Here is a 13,648-nt window from a genome sequence, read left to right as displayed (position 1 = left end):
CATCATTAATATAATTTAACGTAATAATTGAACCATTGTTTCTTTCTAATATATCATATTCATATAATAGAACTATAATCATTTTACTTATATTCATTTCGTCTTCCAGACTCTGCACAAGTACAGGGTGTCCCTTTTATACCACTCACATCACCCTAAGAGTACAAAAAATAAGCCGCGCATACCCGTCTTATATAATGGTACATGCCAAATGTCTCTTTCGCGAAGAGTCGCTCGTCGGTCACATCTCGTGAGACAAGGAAACACGTCCTGGTGTGGTCGACGTTGTAGACAACTCAAGCAACAGTCACATCATTGAATATTTGACGTTAAACAAACTTAAAGGACTTTTATAAATCGCACATGACCAGTTCGCGTCATGTTACTTAAGCCGAGATGCTTACAACACAGGCGATAAATCTCCAGTGACTACAACTTATCAATATTAGGTAACAGTGTCCACTAAACATCTGACCGCTCGGGGCGCACTTGTACTTCAAGACGATAGTCACAAGTCTGTCAGCGAGAGTATGTGCCCTGATACAGCGCATTTCACGTTAACTTTCGCCGTCGCTGTTTGGTACAACCACACACACACACACACACACACACACACACACACACACACACACTCTCTCTCTCTCTCTCTCTCTCTCTCTCTCTCTCTCTCTCTCTCTCTCTCTCTCTCTCTCTCTCTCTCTCTCTCGTCATGTATGCAAGGTAAAAATCAGGCAAACGTTAACATAAAATGTGTGACGTATACATTCAATGCAATTTTACGTCCTACCTTGAAGTTGAAGTATCACGCAACCAGGAGTACAGCAAAACCGTGTTTACCGAACCGTGCCAGATGTTGTTTGCTATTCTATACCAAGGATAGAAACAAACGCCTTTCTTTGCTGCAAAGATGCAGGTGGCTCTATTCAAATGAGAGAGAGAGAGAGAGAGAGAGAGAGAGAGAGAGAGAGAGAGAGAGAGAGAGAGAGAGAGAGAGAGAGAGAGAGAGAGAGAGAGAGAGAGAGAGAGAGAGAGAGAGAGAGAGAGAGAGAGAGAGACAGAGAGAGAGAGAGAGAGACAGACAGACAGACAGACAGACAGACAGACGCCCATACAGACGCCCATACAGACGCCCATACAGACAGACAAACAGACAGACAGACAGACAGACAGACAGACTTCAGGCAGGCAGGCAGGCAGAGAGATGGTGGAAACTAGAACAAATATGTACTCACCTATCGATTTTATTTTTCCATCGAATATAATCAATATAGATACGACCACAAAACTTTCAAGTACTAAAATTTCCATCTAAACTGTGTGAAAAGAATCTGTAAACCGGCTGTATACTATTTATATATAACCAACGTAGCAGATTGAATACATAATGTGAATTCTCAAACAAAGATGTAGATCTCGCGTTCACACTCGATGCAAACTCCTTGACACGTCATATACAACTACATACGAAAAGAATTATTTTGGCATTTGATGAGAATCGAAATTGGGGATGTAGACCTGGCAGATGAAATTTTCTTACTTCGCACAAAAATTATAACGACTAAATGGGGGCGGTCATTATTTGCGGTATTTATGACATGAACCACCCTTACCCGTTCTAGTTTCAGAGGAAATGGGGGGGGGGGGTTGCTGAATTTATGGGAATTAGTCAGTTGAACTTAGTATAGCATTTACATATCTTTACTAATTAAAACTATGTGTACTTTGCTACTGTTAAACAATAACACATGCCGCTAAGTGTATATTTGGCTAACTGTTTAGGAGTTGTACATAAAAAAGTCTGTAGTTTCGACAAATAAACTGACAGAAGACATTATAAATATATATACGTTCACGATAGTCTGACGTGAATAGTAGTATGATACTTCTGTAAGTACATTACATGACCTCACTCCAACCACTACAATTGGCGCCCTCTTTTGGTTGTCGGACTAACTGTCACATCAAATAAAAATAGGACTGCTTTTTTTTTCAATGAGAAGCACTTTAATAGCTTAGACCTACAATACATGTGGACTTACAATTTACCATAGTCATCATTTCTACATGAATAATTACTCCCTTTTTATTATTTGACACACTGTAACATATATGTCTGTCTAGAACGGAGAAAAACTTGTTTTGCTAGTTGTTCTAACAAGCCATTTACCAGATACCACTTCATTCCTCTCAATTTATGTCCTATGTCGTTGAAAACATGGTTAATACGGAATGAGAGAAACTATTAAACTTAAGCCTTCGAGCCAGCGCACACGGCTGCCGACCTACCGCGTGCATGCGTGCGTGCCTGCGTGCCTGCGTGCGTGCTTGCGTGTCTTTGTGAGTGGCTGTCTCCTCAGCTGTCTGTTTGCCTGCCAATCGCGAAACATAACGTTTTATTAATAATGTCGCTAGATAACTTCAATCCAAAATTAATGACATTTCTAGGCAGTATAGCAGCTGTTTTTGATTTATATATCCTGATGTAATATGTGAAAAGAGAATCCACGTAATTTTGACCCTTGGTCTCTGTTTCTCTAGCTTTGTATTTATAGCATGATACAAAAACTTATCAGCTGTTACTGTAATATATACTTGCAGCGTTATTGATATAGCTTCATCGTTGGAAAGTCAAATAGGTCAGTAAAAGTACTCATCAATAAATATACAAATGTATCTATTGAAGCCTAGCTAGATTCCAGGTATATTAACGTGTGGACAACCGTTCGAAGTCAAGTAGAGAAGGCATGGTTCAATCATAGACGTTGACAAGTGACAAGTTCAATCGAATTAATACTACAAACAGTCATAGATGAGTGGGTAACAGCTAGTCTAGTAAACAAAGCACGCTTACATCTAGTTAATTAACTAGCAATGGAAATGGACTTGTAGGTGACAACTGGACTTGTAGACAAGGATTCCTCATATTAGTTAATAATATCAATAAACATGAAAGTGGGGTAGGTGCTGACTGGCAAGCAGAGCACGGTTCTTTCTAGTTAACGCTTTGAATAGTCACGAACGAAGCTACAATAGATGCAGTAAACAAGGTAAAGTTCTAGTTCTAGTTTATAGGTTACAGTTTTATTTCATACTAGGTATAGACATAATCATGGGGTTAATAGCTGTACTTGTTAATAGGCACTGTTATATACACTTAGTACTATGAATAGGCATGGCGTAGCTGCAACAGATGAAGTAAACAATGCATGGTTATATTTAGTTCATACTAGATATAAACATGGTCGTTGGAACAAAACTACACCTGTAAAACAAGGCAATATGATTATATCTGTTATATCAAATTATTACTAGCAACAGACATGGACTTGGGGGTTGCTGTTGGATTAGTAAACAAGAAACTGTTATAATTAGTTAAATCTAGCAATAGACATAATTTTGGGAGTAATAGCTGCACTTGTACATGGCACGGTTATGAAAAGTGGGGTAGCAGCTAGTTAATACTAGCAATAGAAGCTACAACAGTTGCAGTAAACAAGTCACAGTTAATAGTTAATCCTAGCAATACACATGAAAGCATGGGTAACAGCTGCAGTAGTACATAATACGCATGGTTATGTTGCAGACATGTACCAGTATTCATTCATTGATACATGCGAGTGTTTGGTCACTATCATCAAACAAGGCTACAGTGACGTCACATCGACGTTTTAGGCGTTGATAAAATGGCCCCATTAGAGCATTACAAGGCTAAAAGCGTTTCCCTCATCTGTGCATTATCATATTGTTCGAAAGACCATCTAGCACACTTTGAAAATTTAAATAAAATAACTAAAAAAAAATCGTTTCGATAACACACATCAAGGGTCAAATTATTCATTTTCATCGGGTATATCTATATCACTAGTAACGACAAATAGAACGAGTGGAGTTATTCAAAGGTCTGTCTGTTCTCTGTGTGAATTCAATACAGTGCATTAACTTAATTCACATTAGCTTGAATACATGACAACCAATATGATAGGCACTTTGAGCCGAAACAAAGGTGATACACAATATATACGTAAGAGGGCGAACGTCGACCTATCGGCTAATCAATAAACTCATTTGAATAGAGCCACCTGCATCTTTGCAGCAAAGAAAGGCGTTTGTTTCTATCCTTGGTATAGAATAGCAAACAACATCTGGCACGGTTCGGTAAACACGGTTTTTGCTGTACTCCTGGTTGCGTGATACTTCAACTTCAAGGTAGGACGTTCAATTGCATTGAATGTATACGTCACACATTTTATGTTAACGTTTGCCTGATTTTTACCTTGCATAAATGACGGGGGAGAGAGAGAGAGAGAGAGAGAGAGAGAGAGAGAGAGAGAGAGAGAGAGAGAGAGAGAGAGAGAGAGTGTGTGTGTGTGTGTGTGTGTGTGTGTGTGTGTGTGTATCTACAAGTAATTTTATTTAAAAAATAAACGAATTAATTTGTGGGGTAAGGTGGGGGTGTCAGTTATTTTCCGGTGTTTTCAATACAAGAGATTAGGTCAAAGGGGAGTAGTTAATAATCGAATATAGACCCTCGAGTAATTTTCAATAGTATTCGTTTTGATTTGAATAATATCGTATTGCAATTTTATACTTATAAATTACGGTGTACAATTACCTCTTACCACTACAGTTGCTATTCACTAGTGAGGGTTTGATTAAGGTATCTGTGCTGTAAGTGAGAAGCGTGTTGGCACTTTGACTTTACTAAACAGGGGGGGGGGGGGTTTGCCTTGGACATTCCGTGTCCTTCCACATTAACACTAAACCTAAGAGGGCCTTCTCACTTGCCTTCTTGAGAGACAATTGTTGACGTGTTTAAAGAGATATACAGTATAAGGATTATTCTTAAACAGTAAGATCGTGATAGCAGTATTGACAGGGCATAGTCATTGTGAGATACGATACATATCAACCACATTAAAAGCGTGTACCATATTATGTCGTCAGAAGAGCAATTTGACAGAATAGTATAGTGTCGAGCCTATATTCAATATTTCGAAAATAAAAAAAAACGAAACATAATCAACGCTAATATTTATTCATTTATAATGGTTATTCCTCGGTAACATATTGCTAAACAAATATTTGAATGATGCAATGTAGTTGCTATATAATGCAGAATACAAATTGTATCATATCACGTGAATGGAATAGACACGGTTGATCGAATCTTCGTTACAGCTATGTCTGATGGGCAGGAGCATGATCATTTGCTGTGCGTGAGAACGGAAAAGAAAGTACTTTACGTCCATTTTTACAATTTGAAAAGTTCTGATTCAGTTCTAATAATATTACTCAATGTGGTGTTTATCTAGCAAAATGCTATGTAGATGGAAAGTCTCACTTATTCGCGAATTCATGTCATAAAAGGGAAAACTTGCCTAGAGTTGCATGACCTGTAAGTGTGACATTATTGTTGATTGTGAGTGTTACAATTACAACTAATGCGGAACCAATACTGGGAAGTTCAACAGGTTAATATAATTTCATCTTGACGTTGTTGTTGTTGTTGTTGTTGTTGTTGTTGTTGTTGTTGTTGTTGTTGTTGTTGCCTTTACTGCCTTTACTGGTATTTGATACCTCTTTGCCAAATTTCTAATCGAATTTGGCCTTGTAAGTCCATCCTTTACTAATATCAAAGTGTTGTCGGACATATCTTTTTGTACTGCATTTTCCTGTAGTAGCATTTGAATCTAAGCAAGCCTCTTTTCTTCTTGTAACACACCTCGTACTTGTCAAAGATGGTGACTACAACTTTACACTCATATTTGTACGGTACCACTTTTACAAGGTTGTCCTTCTTGCATTTGATTGAATAGTGTTTCTCATTACAACTTGTCAATGACAACAAAATCAACAATGACATTTAAATGTAAACGGACTATTTAATTATTTACCAGTCTCTGACATGCTTGAACGATTTTCCCATTAACCATTTGATTACTTGGAAGATTGTATCGATCATCTCCATACATGTATCCAAGGTAACTGAGAAGGTAAAACTGACGAACAGTACTCACAGTATAATCTTATATATGTTGTGAAACATGGCTTATTTTAGAAGTCAGTTCAAATGAAGGAGATTGTGACATTAGGTTTAGGGATGTTCGCGTATAGAATAAAGTTGATAAAATAGTTGACTGTGCTGTTAGAGGTATATTCAGTGTGAAATTTTTATCGCATTAACTATAGGATCCTTTGTTTTTTATACGCCATCGTGTCTACTAAATACAGAGTCGGACTTTAGCTGTATTTCAAAGGTTGTCCCAGTTCTTGTCCCCAAAGAGCGCGAAATATACGAGGTTGTTATTTCCAATATTCAGAGGAGCGGAAACAATCATTCCTAGGTGAGGGCATTAAGACTTTCAGGTCAGAAAAATAATGATGAAATTTGCAGTTTTCACTGTTATTTCTTTATGCATATAATGATGTCCTCTGGCAACAATAACAGTCATCTCATTCAGCTGACAAATTTACAATAATATACACTTTTATTTCTTTCGAATGTAGTTAATTCCACGCTTTATTCCCATCAGGGACTGTAACGTTCGGAGTGGGTGTAGTAAATTAGAAGTGAAGTGATATAACGACTTGTACAGTTTTTGATGAAGTTAGTTTTCGATACCCAATAGCATCGTAAAAGACACTGTGGTCAAATTTATTGTCTCTACACCTTTAGGTTAAAATTACGAAGTCTAGACAACATAGCATACTTAATCTACCTATTCAATCAAAGTAAATAATTGCACCTACACGATTTTGAAATATCAGTTTTTCATGTTATAGTGCTTAGGGGGCCTTCAGTATTTACAGGGGACGGAGGAAATCACACATGGTCTGTTAAGAAAAACATGACCCCCCCCCCATTCTCTATTTCTAAACAGTGACACTCCCCTTTGTCACATTTTGTACAACACGATCCTCCCCATGACAATTGCATATACTGAACGTTAATCAATATTCCCATTATATGTATACATACAAATTAAATGATTTTAACTCTGTATTAGAAAGCAATATTTGTACATATAAAGTGACAAACAGTAACAAAACTGGCTAGTGACCTCTTATAATCATACACAATCTAGTTAGTATCTAAAACGTGCTTTCCATGTATACTCTGTCTGATCTGGTCACTTGTAAAATTTCCCTGAGTCTGATCTGGTCACTTGTAAAATTTCCCTGAGATCATTATCGTCATCATCACCTCCACCTTCAGTATTGCCATTATCAATGTCACTCTAATCTGACTCACAGGCATTCAGTTTAAATCTGGTTATTTGTTGTATTTTGGCATGTCAAGTACTCGTAAAAATAAATGTTTGAGTGCTCATCTCACCTTTACATATCAAAACACACAAAACAAATTTACAATAATTGAATCTTCAAGTTGGTCACAAAACTACAGCTTGTAAAATGTGACCCTCCCCAAATATTGTAATGCAAAATATAACCCTCCCCCAAGAACAGGTTTGTAAAATGTGACCCATCCCCCGATGCCTCCGGCCCTCCCCCTTGTAAATACTGAAGGCTCCCTTAGCCACAGAGGAACTATCTCCCGAGTCACCCTTTTAAAGACCACGCTACTAGCCAGTAATGCTCTGCAATAAACGACATTCATCAACAGGTACACACTTGGTTCAAGTTGATACCACTCGCCACAAGTTATATATTCATGGGAAAAACACTTTTACGATCTAACGATTAGCTCCATGAGTAGACAGTGCTACCACCTTGTCTCATTGACTCGATGAGGGAAATATAATGCAATTAGATGTGTTATGACGGGTATATATCTATATCTATATCTATATCTATCAACAGCAAGGAAAAAACATTACTGAAAGCCTATTATACATGATTGACCAAACCGAAATGTTTGTGTCAGTTTTATAAAGGAAAACCCCGTTTACATATTGTAAAACCATCGTTACTCATATTTTGTGTTTAGAACTCTTGTATGATATAATAAATATTCCATAATGAAATAATGTTTATGATTTATGTATGCATAGCTATTATTGTACGTTGACGGTAATATATAGCTATATAGATTACAAAACATCATTACTTTATTGGAAACTAAAATGATGTATACATTAAAGATTGACAGGCAACATTATTAATATTACATGAAGTGGGGAGTGCAAACTGTGGACAGTGCGTCTATCTCAATGGTCCAATACAAAGATATATTGTATAGGAGGATATCAATGAACATGTGAGAAATAAGGTTGTACTTTTTCAGGGAAGGCAGCTGCTGTATTTACTCGATGTGCATTGTGTCATATAATCATGTCTGTTGTCAATAACCTTTACATTTCGCTAACATCTTCCTCAGAAATCAATTATCTCACAAACGACATATGCTGCAGCGCACAGTATTAAATCAGTTTTCTTTCAATTTCACTTGCAACTGGGTCAGAGAATTTTCAGGTAATTTTTCATTTCTCATACTGCTGAACGTAAAGTGTAGCATTTGTAATATTAGACCACGCACAAGCCAAGTTGTTACCTTTGGCATAAAATACGGAATATATATTTTGATTTTATTTTTATATCCCTAAAATCCGTGTCTAGTCACTTGTACTGTGACACTCGAAATATGAGTGAAAACGTTCCAAATGGTCATTATTTTTCCCTTCTTCAAACATTTTGCATGGGAATGTATAATTATATCATTCCCAAATATACTTCTTCATTCAGTCCGAAAATACTCATTTGTCGTTCCTCGTAAAACGACTAGTAGTGACAAGGTCCCCTAGTTCACTTGTATTTTCCTTAATATTTAAGGAATAACACGTGATCGTAAGATAATTGACGACCATGAATATATGGGAAATATCAATATACAAAACGGTTTAGATATTTCCTTCATTTTTTATAAAACCCTGGCTATTTGATCATTAATTTTGTCTTTCAAAATTCGTTAACACTAATTTCGGACAGTATGGATATCCTTAACAGTATACGACACTATCAGTTCATCAAAAATAGGAAAGAAATTATGCCTTTATAGATAACAGATGTGTCTTTATTTGTAGTAGATAACGTTCTTACATTATGATGTTAGAACACATCTGTTCTGCAAGACACAGAGACGTGCTTTCCATGAAATAAGTTAGCAATTTACAATGGACGACAAAGCCTCTAAAAAACAGTTATCAACATAGTTGGTGCAGCATCCCTTTTCGCAATATTGATTGTGTACATCTAAATAGTGGGGGAAAAACACAATTTATACAAGATATACATTGCGTCGATCTTGTGCTGTGTGTTTTTCAGGCTTGATAACACGTGAAGAACTATTGCAATAAACTATATTACCATTCATACACCCCTTCCATTAAGAATATATACGAGTATTGAACAGATGTTTCCTCTTTAAGATTCAGTGCTGGTTTACAGTGTACTTATTAAGGCAATGTGGACTCCAATGCACTTATGCCACTCTGTGGTTCAAAATGTACTAATGACAATTTTGCCTCAAGTCAGTTCTGAGAATCTCTCAAACACTACATCGACTGAAAACACTGTCAAATGAACAAGTGTTTTATTTGATTTCATTTTACGTATACAGTCTAACTTCACAAATCATAAATTACATTTTGTCAATTCATTTTCATTTAGAGTACGAAAACTCAGAATTGACTATGAAGTTTAATGTTGGAAAATTAATTGCTCCCTTTGGAGCCGAGCCGTCGGCATGTAGTCTTTCTGACATGTCAAGACTTCGTCTATGTCAAATACATATCACCTGTCCAAGTCTATTAGTTTTGGTGAAATGACTTCATGGGCAGCACATCCTCATACTTAAATATAATCACGCGCGCGCACGCACGCACATACACACATATCCATACACATACATACATACATACATACATACATACATACATACATACATGCATGCATGCATGCATGCATGCATACATACATACATACATGCATGCATGCATGCATGCATGCATGCATACATAGACATACATACATACATACATACATACATACATACATAGTTTAACTATGTGTTCGTTCACTCACTTCTTACGACAATTGACGACACTGTCACATCCTTATATGTACTCTGTGTTTTAATTAAACATTTCATGGCCATTTACAGAGTCCAATGGCCTGTGAAGAACTTACAAGTCACACAATTATATCGCCAGTAATCATGCGCAATTGCTTGTGACGTCCAATAATGCGTTTTCTTGATTAAAACGAATCACTCACGTTATCGTATGTTTTATTTACATATTGCAGTTAGAGTATTTAATAGTCTCGGCAATTAGGGAATGGAAAAAAAACTATCTCATACATTGCTAGAATAATAAAATAATTATAAGCTATGTCATATGCGGGGGGTACACAATACCCAAAAGGAATATAACTAATAAACCTCATCAAATATTAAGAAACCAGGTGAAGAATGTGTAATTAGTTTGCTAGACAAAATTGATAAATCTAAAGAACATTTCCAATTTTGAAAAAAGCAATGTAGTAACTATGTAATCTTAATAAGGATACAGTTAAACACGGAGAGTTGGCAGTTTCAGTTGAGTTGAATCACGAACACCTGATTATAAAAACACTCCATGAGGTTATACGTCTTACCTGACCCCTGACCTCTGACACCTGACAGAGGGTCAAATAGTCACAACACTTAGATGAATTATCAACACATGATTACGAAACGTTTCTCTCAACATTATGATTCCGTGCGTGTGTCAATCATATTTTTCACTTTACTTCAAATCAACCGGGAAATGGAAACGCCACTCCAGGATATAAAGGTACATTCGTTAACTTAGTTCTGGAGACTCATTTTATGATTACGTGTGCGCCTTCAGTTTGTGTATTTTGATTACTACTGTCTATAAGTCATAGCTAACCTTATCTATGTATATAAATAATTACTTGAAGATATAAAACTATATAGGAACTACCTGCATGGTATCTTTAGTAGAATCATAGACAGTTGAGGGGCCTGTTTATGGTAGCATGCATGTCAAGTAACGTTTACTGTTATACGCCTCATCAACGCCATTATTTGTGGAATCGTGTTTATACATTATTACTCTCAGATATACATACGGTATTAATATTACTCACACTTTAATCGATATTACTAATGTTGCTTTTATGCCTCATTAGTTCAAATTCAGTTGCCGCCATTAATTGAGAGTAAATGATTCAATATATTCTTTTATAGACAAGGAACTGAATGTACTCATACAGAAAGAAATATATCCGCCTTGATCATTTATTATATTGTGTTATCTTATTATCACGATATTTTTTCTCTTATCTAGACGTAGTTAAATAGATTATCGTAAATGTTAAAAGGTGTTAATCATAGTCGGTTCAAATTCAGCAAATTTAATATTCTTTTAGTTCACAATCACTAACTCAATGCACTCATAATCCGGTTACGCTTAATAAAGTGTTATCTTTTATTTGCAAATTTAATAAGTTTGATGGGTCATAGAAAACAAAACCGCAAGCAGTTCTCAACATTTACAGTTTAGTGCATTGTCCCCATAAATTTAATCACCACGGTGGTTGCTGACAGCCATGCTAATTTGCATGTATATGCCACAATAATGACGTCACACACAGACTGTTCGAGTAAATATTTTGCGTCTTATTGAATAAACGCCAAGATGGATAATGACTTAACTGACACTGTGATGGCTTGGATTATATCGCTGATGGAGATGTCATGTTTAATATACGTTACATTGTATTTATGTAAACTTTTAACTCCCTACACTTTCAATATTTCATACTTTGAATTTTGAGAATCTTCCACACAGTCACAACAATGTGATATTTCAAAAAGGTCAAATAGGCCTAACCTAACTTGCCCAGTTCTATGAGCTAACATAATTTTTTTTAAACAAATATTTAGTGAAATGACGAAATCAGTTAGGGGTTGCAAAACAGTCAGGTGAATGCATAGAGACTTATATCAACCAAGGGTTCTAGCAGTGATTGGAAATAGCCTTATATTCATTCATGACAAAGACAGAGATACAAAATTTAGCCCCAACGTTGTTAATAAACATCACATGACTGATGCTTAGTTTATGAAAATTAAAAAAAAATAGCCTTCCCATTGCATTTGGCAAGAAAAGATCATTGTACCTGTCTATCACCCATATATTTGTTTGAGGTAAATGCATTTCTGTCCAGTAGACGTGCCCGTGTTAGTGACTGACACCAGTCCTTCCGGAGGGGATAACTAATAATGGAATAAAATATAAGACAGTTGAGGACACCATTTCCAATAAAAACCTAAAACTCAAAATGTTTGTAGAAGATGAGACTAAAAAACTCCCAAGGGACTAGCGGCAGTCTAGCTATAATCCAAAAAGACAGACGTCCAACATATTTCTTGTTTTTCATTAATCTTCGAACATCAAAAAAATATCCAAATATTACACATTTTTCATGTCAGCTTCCTTAACTGTGTTCAAGAAACCCTATTTTTATTTCTAGGAAAACATTTCATCAAATCACACAATTGTCAATGGTTACTGACTGCAATTTTTAGCGACTCGATGAAGTGAATTATTTAGTAGAATGTGTATACAGTTGATTCAGTATGATTGCCAATTAGGGAGTAAAAAGGTTTTCTAGATTAGAGATAGGAGAAACATTATTATAGATTAATAGAATAAAAAACAATTACTCGCCCGTCATGGGTACTGAAAAGAAGAGATAGACTATCCATAGGGAAGGCAGAATCTTCATTAGATATCAGAAATACTGTATTCATTAATACAGTATAGTACAGCATGCTGGATATCCATTTCACCTTGGTAGGTAACTAAAACACTACCATTGTAATTCATTCATTGTGTGTAAGTCCTATGACTGCTGGATAAATTATCGCCTGAATGACACGTTTTTGCAGCACAATGCATTGAAAATAAAGATGCCGCCTGTCAATCAAATTGTCTAATCTGACATTAGTACTAAATTTTAAAGTGCATGAAAGTATGTCAATACCTAGGTGTCAATAATTGACATAACACTTAGTATCGTAATGTGTAACACAACACGTTAAGGTAGAATATGACTTAGTAACCGACATCCCTGCAAATTAAAGTTTATATCTCTCCAAACCTTTCTGTATAAGCAAGTTGTTTGTTGACCTTTTGAAGTAATTTAGGGGATTAACCAGCTTGTTAGTAAGTAAAAATACAAACTTTTATATTCTAATGAACCTCATTCGGTAGCCATTTTGAATGTAAAAAATGGCATCACCTTACTATTATTATCATCTTTATCTTCATTTCAAATAATTGCTTGATGAGCCTATATATTTTCTTGATTTCAACATACTATGCGCCGTAGGTTTTGATAAATAAACTACATGGTTCCCCGTATGTTTTTCTTATTAGGCTTGAGACGTTATGAAACAAACTAACACCAATAGTTTGAGACTTTCTTTTAAATTCAGAAAATATTAGGACGCAAGTCACCGTGTGAGTAGTCGATCATTTTGAAATTACATTATAGTTATTCATTTCACAGAGTGGACGATTAATATCATTTCTTAACACTTTCACCAAGTTAATGTACCTTCGATTTACATAATTTAGTGTATAGGACCTATAAATAATGATGAATTAACTGTCAG

This window comes from Glandiceps talaboti, chromosome 14, assembly GCF_964340395.1.
Source record: "Glandiceps talaboti chromosome 14, keGlaTala1.1, whole genome shotgun sequence".
Classification (NCBI taxonomy): Eukaryota; Metazoa; Hemichordata; class Enteropneusta; family Spengelidae; genus Glandiceps; species Glandiceps talaboti.
This window is presented reverse-complemented; position numbering follows the sequence as displayed.